Genomic DNA, 11,718 nt, shown 5'->3' with positions numbered 1-11,718 from the left:
AATATTTTGTAGGTAGTCCTGGGTAAATCCAACCTTACTTAAACTTTCAAAAACTGCAGAACATATTGTCTCTGCATCTTGCTTCTTCAATTCAACAAGCTTGACTAAAATTGTTGGTGGGTCCTCTGAGTTCTCAACTTTTACAAATCTATCAAAACTGGTTTGCAGGATACTGTTGAGGCTTCATCAATGATCAGACATATTTTCAGATTCTGTACAATGATGCTGGTAAACATTTGGGTTTTAATTTCATTTGCAATGCACTCCACTATTTTCACAACCATTGGCCTTGAATGCAATCCTACTCCTAGATCTACTCCATTTTCAGTTTGTAATTCTGTCAATTCCTCTATGCTTGAAATTGGTCTGCATGCTTTTGCCAGGCTGTAAACAGTTTTGAACATTTTAGAAGTGGTGCCATATTGCCTTTCAGAAATCTTGTCCATTGCTTTTGCCATGGCTTCCTGCTCCGCTTGTTTTATGTTGTCTCTACAAATGATGTGTGATTTTGATATGAAATGTTCTCTCATTTTCTTCCTTAGAGACGCCTGCTGCACTTCCTTGTTTTTCCCAGCTGCCTCAATCTTGAAAAGCTTCCACTCTTTGGACACATGAATACTGCTCTCTATTGCAAAGTCATATTTCGCACAGTACTTACAACCTAGTTTCCTGTTTGAAACTTCCAACCTGTCTTACTTCTCTTGGAAATTGCTGTACTGTTGCATGGTCTGGAAGAATGCTTCCAATTTTGGGTGCGGCGGGTGACTCTATACTTGATTTGCTGCTTTCTCCAATTTCAAGTGGTGGTGCTTGTGGCACTGGGGATGGTTTTGGTTCCACTTCTGCTGGTTGTTGTTCACATTTTGGTTTCTTGGCCAAGAAACCCATCAAAGTCTGTTGCCTTTTCATCCTTCCTGTTAAAGGTGGCAGCTACTGCAAAAAGAAAAAAGAAGAAGCTTTGTTAGCTGATGACACACAATGTAAAAGCACACAAAAGTTCAAAAAACTCAAAAACCAACTTTCACACTTTACACACACACAACACAACACAACACAACACAACTGACTCACACAAAATGTAAAGGCAGCTGCACTTGACCCAAAATGGCTCCTGCAACAAGCAGGGACCTCCCAGAGCCACAAAAAGCTCAAAAACCAACTTTCACACTTTTTCCACACAAAATGCCACATTACAGCTTTGTGAGATTTTGTGTGTTTCTGTAGTTAGAGTGAAACACTACAGAAGCTGCAGAAATATTATTTTATTTTATTTATATTTTTTGATAAAGGCAGCTAAATTTAAAACTTCCTTAACTTTAAATGGCTATGTCTTTAAAAAAAAAACCATCCTAAAAAAAACTCCAATTAACTATTTTTTTAAAGCTCCCCCCCCCTCCATAAAACTCAGTTGCTTACCCAATTGAAGGCACAAGGAAGGCAGGTAGGCAGATTCAGTTGCTCGTTGATGAGATTGATTGCAGGCAGGCAGATTCAGTTGCTAACTGATGCAATTGATTGCAGGGATTGCAGCAGGCAAAGCAAGGCAGACATTGTGACCAGCGGCTTGGGATTCAGTCTGAAGAGTGAAGGTAAGCAAGCTGGAGGTGGGGGGGAAGATGGGTGGTTAGCTAGGCAGCTTAGCCAGGCCAGGCAGGCAAGCCCGGGGACCCGGGGACCGGGGGGCAGCACGAGGCCCACAAACGATCCCCAGAGGCTGTGCGAACTACACGAGCCCGCGGATGGGGGGGCGGCACACTAGGCTGCAACCGGCAATGCTTACCTTTTTGAGTGAGCAGCAGTCGGCAATGTGTCCAAGCGAGGTGAGGTGAGGTCCAAGCGAGGCAAGTCAAGGTCTGAGCGAGGCGAGATGAGGTCTGAGCGGGCAGGCATCGGCAAACTTCTGGACAAAGTAGCTGGGCCACGTAGAAAGGGGAACTTATATAGGCCGGGGGTGGGATGGGTGGGCCGGAAGTGCCGAGTGGTGGGAAAATCAAGTGGTGGGGAAATCAAGTGGTGGGGAAAGCGAATGGCGGGAAAAGTGAGCGAGCCAGAAAGAAGAGGCAAGCAGGCAACTGGGAACCGGGCAATTGGGTAGGCATGGGCAGGGGGGCCAGGGATTTTTGCTACCAGTTCTCTGAACCACCCACCACCATCGCTACCAGATCAGCCGAACTGGTCCAAACCGGGAGGATTTCACCTCTGCTCTGCTGCCTCATTCCTATTGCATCACTTCCGGTTGCCTCCACTTACAACCTCTTATCAGTTTACAGCTATTAAATCTTCATTCCCTGACATGGTAAATGATAGATTGGTTTATAATTGATTCCATAACTTTGCATGTAACACAACACAAAGAAATTGGTCTATAATTCTTGACTGAACTAGGGTCACCCTTTTTAAAAAATGGTATAAATATAGCTAATGACTCATACAGTAGATTAGGCAGGAAACTAGTTCGAAATGATACTTCAAAAATTGTACACAAAGGTTCAGTTAGTATAAATCTCATTAGTTTACATAGGATAAAAAGAGATGTTAGTGAGACATATTAATGTCTCAGGCAAGATTATATTATTAATCAGATGAGGTAAGAGACAGTTTAGCCAGAAGATCTGCTTGGGAGGAGGAAGACATGAAGGCAGTAGGAGGAGAAGCAATAGACCAGATTCAAATTGGGAAGGGATTAAGTAAGCAGGAAAAAGAGAGTGACAAACTTCTGTAGGAAGTTAGCACCCACCCCTCTCCTGGGAAAACAAAATATTCTAGGAAATATTTAAAAGGCAGAATATTATATTTTCCCTAAAGAAGTTACATGTTTCTAAAGACAAATTCAGAGCCTCAGCTCCCTGTTCCCCCAGCAGATATTTTGGTGCCAACCTATCTACAAGACAAAGGGTGGGCCAGCTGATCTACAACACAAAAGACATTGCCCTCAGGACATGATAGGATTAGCCCTCACTCAAGATCCAAACCAGGACAAAGCCATTTAAGCCATAATAGGAATTGCCCAAAGCCCTTCATTACATCATCACCCAGCAAGATTCAACCAGGCCTGGGACACAGACAGCCTACAAAGTTAGCTAAGAGCCCCACCCCCTGGGAGTCTGACAGCCAATGGGATACATTTCTTGTACAGGAACAGGAAACTCTAAGGCAGGGCCCAAGAGAGTATATAAATATATCTCTCTCTCCATTCCATGTGATCTTTTTGCCCAGGACCCAAAAAACCCATGTGGTCCTGTCCACCATTAAACCATCTTTCCAAGCATGTTTCCAGTGTCTTTCTTCCCACTTGGAACTGAACCCAGATGGGCGTTTCTTCCAACACTTCTATCTGAATCTTGCAAGAAACAAATGATATACTGAGCATTTTGTAAAGGAGTAGAGAGGGTTTGATTAATTACATGCCATTAAATCACTGTCAACACTTAGTGACCACATATATATATTATTTCCATCACAATCTATCTCTAACCTGGTCCTTCAGCTCTTCCAATGGTGAATTAGGGATGTTGAACTCAATATGTCCACACTGCTGGTCATTCTCTTCTCTTTCCTTCCACCTTTCACAGCATTAAAGCCTTCTCTAGAGACAGCTACTTACTTAAAGATATAGAAGTTAGCAGATGCACTTCAGATTTAAAGCAATAACAACTCAGAAGTTTCATTAACTTTAAAGAGATAACTATTTAAGAATGGACTTTTAAGATACAATTAACAAATTTCTTACTATGATTAGATTTCATGCCTAGTATTTGTCAAAGTTTTAATTCCTAAAGGGGTATTTTATATGAATGGATGTCCCTTACATTAATTTTTCTATATGGTTCATGTTATCAACAGTGTAGTCCAAAAGTTTACATTTTACTACAGCAGTTACTTTTAAATCTACTGCATGCTATCTTAGGCAGAAAGAATTTAAAAAAAAATGATTCCTAACAGCCAGGTTTATATTCTTGTCTAGCCTGCATCTCACTTTATATTTAACCTTCTACCCACCCACAATTAGAAATTCCATCTCCTTTTTATAATTACTTTAAATGTATTCTTTCAAAACAAAGCAAGAGCACTGAAGGAATCAATAATGTTATTTCATCATGAAATCATATCTGCTCCACTCAGAAACTCCAATAGTTGTATTAAGTATTGGAAATGTGAGGAAATCCATTTCTCAAAAAGCAGAAATTATAAGACAGAGCACTGCACAGCCCACTTCATTGCATTGTTATAGACTATTCCATGCCAATCAGAAGGACATTTTAAATTAAGGTAATTGATTAAAGTCAATATTTCAACACTTAATTGGTCTCCAAGTTTAATACTTTCACGTCTCTAGTATATTAAACAGGAAATATTAAATAGGAAATATTCTTATCTTGAAATGTAAGAGCTAAGCTACTAAATAATAACTCTCAGACCGCAAAACTAATCCTGTATGTAAAATGTGGGTTAAATAGAAAGAATTCCTGAGCTTAAGGTAGCAGTTAAGCTCTTGGTTAGATCCAGGGGCAAGCTTCTGCTTAATTATGGAGCTCATTGGGTGACTTGGGTTAGTCAATCTGTCTTGGTTTATCCTACTCCTCATGACTGTTGCTGTAGATGTAAATCAATGGTGGGTTTCAAAATTTTTTACTACCGGTTCTGTGGATGTGACTTAGTGGGCGTGGCATGGCTTGGTGGGCATGGCATGGCTTGATGGGCACGGCAGGGGAAGGATACTGTAAAATCTCCATTCCGTCCCCACTCCAGGGGAAGGTTACTGCAAAATCCCCATTTCCTCCCAATCACCTGGGACTTGGGAGGCAAAGAATAGATGGGGGAGGGGCAGGGGTGAAATGCTCCCAGTTCGGACCGGCTCGGGCAAGTAGGTAGCAATGGTGGCGGGCAGTTCGGAGAACCAGTAGCAAAAATCCCTGCCCCCGCCCCCCATGCCCAGCTGAGCCGCGCAATCATCAGAGCCTTTTTTTCCTTTTAAATGGCTCTGATGAGCCAAGCTCTGACGATTCAAGCTCTGACGATCCCAGCTGAGTTGCCTTCTAATCAAGCAACTCAGCTTGGATTGTCAGACCCATTTAAGAGAAAAAAAAGTTTCTTTTTTTCTCCCCCCCAACCCCCCCACCCCCAGCCTCCAGCTTGCTTACCTTAGCTGCTGGTCGCAATGCAATCCATTGCATCAGCAAGCAACTGAATCTCCCTGCCTGCAATCAAGCTCATCGGTGAGCAGCTCTATCTGCAACTTTAAGACTTGTGGACTTCAACTCCCAGCAAAACTGGCTGAGGAATTCTGGGAGTTGAAGTCCACAAGTCTTAAAGTTGCCAAGGTTGGAGACCCCTGTTCTATTCGGTAAGTTTTTTTTCCCCTTTGTGAGCTTTAAAAAAATTAGTTAATCGGGGTTTTTTTTAGTTGTCCTTTTTTTAGACCTAGCCATTTAAAGTTTAGGAAGTTTTAAATTTAGCTGCTTTTATATAAAAATAAAAATAAATTAAAATAAAATAATATTTGTGCAGCTTTCTGAGATTTAGTGTGTTTCTGTAGTGTTTCACTCTAACTACAAAAACACACAAAATCTCACAAAGCTGTATATGGAATTTTGTGTGTGTAAAGTGTGAAAGTTGGTTTTTTGGGCTTTTTGTGGCTGTGTGAGGTTCCTGCTTGTTGCAGGACCATTTTGGGTCTAGCACAGCTGCTTTTACATTGTGGGTGAGCCAGCTGTGTTGTGTTGTATTTTGTAGGTTAAAAAAGGGCAAAGAAGTGACATTGACTTGGCCACGCCCATCCAGTCACCTTACCACCAAGCCCCGCCCACTAATTAAGCCCCATCCACAGAATCGGTAGCAAAAAAATTTAGATTTCACCCCTGGGGAGGGGCCAGTCAAATTTTTACTACCGGTTCTCCAAACGACTCAAAATTTCTGCTACCGGTTCTCCAGAACTGGTCAGAACCTGCTGAAACCCACCTCTGATGTAAATGATACCTTATCATGTATACAATATTTGAGGTTCCAAAGGATATCAATGCAACAATAAATACAATGTAGTTCCCAAACAAAGGACTATTGAAAGTTGCCTTATATTTATTTCAGCATTACTTACTAAATCCAGAGTGGATCCTCTCCCAGCATTGAACTAGAGGCATTCTATGGGTAAAGTGGGAGAAATTCTACCATTATACTACAATTTGTCTCATAGTTCATCCCAGATCATAGGGCTGCCTACTTTCACTATAGTGAGCCTGCTATCTGCATAGAGCTGTAGAAAAGCCTTAGGGCTATGATGCTGCACTAGCTTTGCTTGCAGAAAGTCCTACTTTCAATGCCAAGCAACCCATAAATGATAGGAAAGAATTGTACTAAGTAAACAAATCAACTGATACACAAAGAGTTGACTTATCTGGTTTCATGGTCATGCTCTAGCTAAATAGGAGACCACCATGATGAAATTGATCAAGGTTTTCTATTTTTCTGTCAGCACTGCTATACTTCCAGCTGCTATACTTTTGTGAAAGTCAGAATCATCAGGCTTCAAACTCTCACAAACAACCTCCCACAGGATATGTTACATGGGTAATGCAGGAGCCATGGATTATTCCACAGCCCTCAATTTGCTTTTACTTTATACCAGAGCCCATGAGTAGGTGTTATAAATCTCACTAATTTTAAAAAAGAAAAATCTAGCAAACAGGAGGTGATAAATGCTGTGCTGCCTACTCAGGTTCTGTCACATAAGATGTCAAGTTTTTTATTTTATTTTATTAGCTGACAAAGGCAAGCAGTTTTATTGAATATTTTTCCAGCTTTGTAACATATTTTTCTATAGTCTCTGTTTATTGTTCCTGAGTTTTGAAATAACAATAATAATAGCAATCATTTCTTCCTGAGACAATATCCTCCTGTCATAGTAGATAGGCATTTTGGATAAAATGCTAATATTTAATTCTATAATGTTTCTTTTCTACACAAATGACCATATTGCTTGTTAGGTGTTTTGTGCCAGCCATGGCAGTTTCTTAAAAGGCCACCAGATGGGAGTAAAGAGGCACCTTTGATCCCACTCTTGGGTCAAGGGGCTCCGGCCCCTGCGGCCCCATTGGGGAGAGTTAATGGCTCTCCGGCCCCCTCCACATTGGTAAGGGAGGGACCAGGGGCCCCTATAAGAACCCCTGCATTGTGCTCTTGTTCTAACTTTCTACAGGACTGAATTATGGGCTCAATCCAGGCATGGATACCTCCGTGCCAGGGAACTCATTTTACTCTACTTTACTTCTAAATAAAGACTTAATTTGATTGCATCCTTGCATGCTGACTTTTCTTGGAAGTGCCCTCAATGAACCATCAATCTTTGTGAGTTCCCTCACAAAGTGGTAGCAGAGGATGGTTTGAGGCAATGCTTCCAAGCCAGCAGAAGCAAGATGCCTGGAGGTTCCAGCAAGAACCCCCCAGAGATGGATGGCAGGAGATCCCCGATTGTGACCAGAAGTCTTCAATCAAGAATGGCAGCCCTGCATCCAGTCCCAGACGCTAGCTGCGATCCAGAGGAGGGTACAGATGATCTCTATGCTCCCAGAGATCCCAGCAGAGTGCCAGGGATCCTTTCGCATGCTTCCCTGCAATTGCAAGCCACAGAGGAAAGCATGGAAGGCCAGCAGTCCACCCAGGACTGCCAGGACACCGGGGAGTTGGCCAGGGACCAGGCCACCCCCAGCGTAGACCAGCTCACTGGTGAAGAATGTAGAGAGCTGCTACGAATGCTCCTAGCAACCCAAGGGATGCCAGGAGTCCAGCCACATGGGACACCAGCACAGGGGGCCTCTGGACACTGGGTAAGTCCTTCCCCAGCGCCCAGGAGACTCCCTAACATGGCGCCGGCCACTCTGGGAAACCCCAAGGCCCCTGAGCTTTTGGCGGAAAAATTCCTGCCAAATCACAACCTGCAGCTTCCGGGGCCAACTAGAAGCAACATGGCGGCCCCCAGGCTACCTACTCCAGCGAGGCTTGGTGGGTCTCAGCTAGGCCACGAGGCCCAGCAACCGATGGCAGCCAGCTGAAGTAGCATGCAAACTGGTTTAGCTCAACAGACAGAAGCACTGTAATTTAACACCAGCTGTCTGCAATTAAAGTAATATTGAATCTCGCCAGGCTCAAGGTTGACTCAGCCTTCCATCCTTTCTAAGGTAGGTAAATTGAGGACCCAGTTTGTGGGGGCAATAAGCTGACTTTGTATAAATATACAAAAGTATGAAGGCTATTGCTTAACACACTGTAAGCCGCCCTGAGTCTCTGGAGAAGGGTGGCATATAAATCAAATTTTAAAAAAAACTGCTCGCCCCCCCCCCACAAGCAAGCCTCGAAGTCTGCCCAGCCGCACCTGCTGCAGCAGGCATCAGGGCCGCAATCCAAGCCCTGGTCATGGCCCTGGAAGCCACGACCAACACAACCTTGATGTCAGGGGTAGCCAGCCCCCCTCACTACCACCAGGAGACCAAGGAGGAGGGGATGTCCAGTCCGGAGCCCCCCAGCCAGGACCCGCACCTCCAGAGAGTCCAGCTCCAGCCTTCCCAACACCCCCACCGAGGCAATGGAGGACTCACCTCGACGTCTTCAGGGAGCATCCAGCTGAGCCTCCCACTTCCCAAGATGGCTGCCTCCTCCAGAGTCTTCAGGACCAGCAGTGGGCCCCTCCAGGCGATCCTCGGCATTTTCGAGCTTTTCCGGCCCCATCCTGCAGCCTTCGCCCCCCTGTAAGTGTTCCAGTACCAGGAGGGCTTCCAGAAGAATTCTCAGAGCTCCACAGGCCTGGCCTCAGGCCTGGCTCTGAAGTACCGAGAGAGAGGTCCACCCCCGTCGGCTCCTAGGCTGCAATGAGCTCTGAGCATGCTCAGCAGTTCGGACACGCCCAGTTCACTCCAGCTGAAAAGTAGAAAAATAATCAGAGAAAAATACCTACACCCACCAGCAGAGGGATTCCTCTCCCATTCACTTCAATGGAAGCCAAGCAGAGGTACAATGGACAGCAAAATACAACTGTATTTTCTACTCCTATTTACTCGTTTGCCTCAGTACTCCCAAATAATTTTGAGAAATTACATCTGGGGGGTGAGAATTTCAACATATGGAATAAAGAGATACAGGTATGTCTCTTAAAAGAAGGGACCCTGGAAATGGTTTTAGACCCCCTACCTTTCCCTTGGGGGCCTCAAGAAGAGTGGTACCACAGGAGATACCACTCTACTGAGCTCACTGGATGCTAAATTGTACCCCAGCATTCCAGATGGGCTCACAGCTGGTGAGATTTGGGGGTTGTTATATAGCCTACTTAATAGTGATAGCTTGGGCTCCACCACAAGGCTTATATCAGAGTTCTATAACACCAAGCTGAAATTTGGGGCTAGCATGGCTGAGCACCTGGTAAAGTTAAAGGCACTCAGGGCAGAACTGGTGCTCAGGGACTACCCCGTGACTGAGGCCAACATGATTGCTGTTATTCTGGCATCCCTGGACAAAAGTTGGGGTAATTTTATTGCCTCACTAGAGGGAACCAGGAAGGAAGCCATGACTCTGTCCTACCTCACAGGGAGGCTCAATGAGGAAGACAGGAGGCGTAAAGATGCAGGAGAATACACCAGGGCCACAACTCAGCACATCAATAGGAGGCACCAGAGTTCAGAGCAGGTTAACGCTCTACCCAAGTGTTTCATCTGTGGCTCTGAGGAGCATTTGAAGAAGGACTGCCCCCATTACCTAAGCATGCTTTCAATCAAGGAAAGGGCAGGGGGCAATGAAGGGGGCCTGACAGGGGCAAAGGTGGTGCTAAGGGCAATTTTGTGTGTACTACTTACCTCACCCCCACCACAAGGGCTGATGGCCCTACTGGCCTGTGATTACTGGACTCTGGGACTTCATCTCACATTGCTAACATGAAGCAAGGCTTTAAGAGGTTAAGGAGAATTAACTCCATCGTCAAGGTTGCCAATGGTAACAATGCTTTGGTTGTTGGGGAGGGCACTGTCTCTGTACCAGGGCTGGGCAATGTTGAAGGTGTATTGCATGCTCCCTCTATTGCCAATAATCTGTTGAGTATAACCAAGTTATGTGATGATGGCAGGGTGGAGGTATTGTTTCGCAAAGGGGGAGGTCATTTCACTCGAGACAAAAGGGTCATTGGGAATGTTACCATTATAAATGGTTTGCCATATTTCTCCCCCAAGTACCCAGCTACAGGAAACAGCTCACATGATGCCATCCCAGAAGGGGCCTGTGCGCAGAGAGAGAGAGAGGCCCCACAGCCAGCCCCCAGGCTGTCAAAGGGGCGCAAGGCCGAAGCAATTGTGCCCATACCACCTCAGCCAGCCCCACGGCCTTCCAAGGCCAATGCGGGCAAGAAACCCGAGCCTCAGCAGGCACCTAAGGCAGATAAGCCCAAAAAAGGGCCTAAGGTGCCAGCACCTCCCAAGACAACCAGAGCCAAGGGGGTGTCAGTGGGGAAGCCACTTCATACCAAATGTGCCCACCTCTTACATCGGAAGTTAGGCCATGCCAGCTTCCCAGTGGTCAAAAAGATGGGAGAATTTGCTGAGGGGATTCACCTCCAGAATTTTGAGGTGTTTCTGGACTGCGCCATCTGTAAGAGGGCAAAGAGGAAGTCCACCCCAATACCTAAGGTGTCACTGCGTAAAACTCAATACACGTATCAATTAATACATGTTGATTTGGTTGGACCATTTACATCGTCCCTAGAGGAAAGGCAGTATTTCTCACTGCCGTTGACAACTTCTCAAGGTACGGCCATGTGTATACCCTCACAGAAAAGTCTGAAGCCTTTGATGCCATAAAATCACTGTACAACTACATGGAAACTCAGTACAAGACTAAGATCGCACAGCTGCAGAGCGACTGTGGGGCTGAGTTCATGTCCCGAAAGTTCCAGGATTGGGTAAAGCATAAGGGCATACACCATTTTTGTACAGCGCCTTTTACTCCTGCGCAGAATGGCATGGTTAAAAAACAAAATGATGTCCTGCAGACTATGGTGCATAGTCTGATTGCAGATGCTGAGGCTGCAGAATCATACTGGGCGGAAGCGGTACACTACGCCAATTACACCCTGAACCGCACCTGGAGCAGCGCTGCGAACCAGACCCCAAACTTTCTGGTGCATGGTAGGATGCCAAGTTTGGGACACTTGAGTGTATTTGGCTCCTACGCTTGGGTGCACATCCCCAAGCAGCTGCAGAAGAAGGGAAGATCCGTCTCCCAGAGACTGAGGTTCTTGGGCTATGCCCCTGGCTCCAAAGCCTACCAGTTCCTGGAAGAAGGGGGCAGGACTCTGACTTCCCAATCTGCCTCCTTCGAAGAGGACTCCAATTGGACCCAGATCCACTCAAATGATCTGGGCCCATACATCAACCGGCCCAGCAAAGCCACACCGACCACGACACCGCCTGAGACAACCACAGACCCTGCCACCAATGAGAGCAAGGAACAGGACGAAGAGGTCAGCCTACCTGGTACAGATGGGGAGGATGAGCCGTCCAGTCCTGAGGGGAAAGGCACACTCAACTCTTCACCTCCAGCGATGCTTCAGAGGCCCATGATGCCCAATGCCTGGGACTGAGGGCCTCCACATCCCGGTCGTGAACAGCCAGTCGGCCAGGAACCTGCAGAAGAAAAAGGCGGTGAGTGGCAGGAGGTCAGAAGGTCAAAGGAGCCCAACAAGGGGGT

General features: G+C 45.7%; 1 pseudogene; it reads right to left on the bottom strand.

Moving 5' to 3' along the window:
• Positions 1 to 205: 205 nt before the first annotated feature.
• On the bottom strand, positions 206 to 909 carry LOC148113470 (E3 SUMO-protein ligase KIAA1586-like; annotated as a pseudogene).
• Between the last annotated feature and the right edge of the window lie 10,809 nt (positions 910 to 11,718).

This window comes from Pantherophis guttatus, chromosome 5, assembly GCF_059756535.1.
Source record: "Pantherophis guttatus breed Tessera chromosome 5, ASM5975653v1, whole genome shotgun sequence".
Lineage (NCBI taxonomy): Eukaryota > Metazoa > Chordata > Lepidosauria > Squamata > Colubridae > Pantherophis > Pantherophis guttatus.
This window is presented reverse-complemented; position numbering and strand designations above follow the sequence as displayed.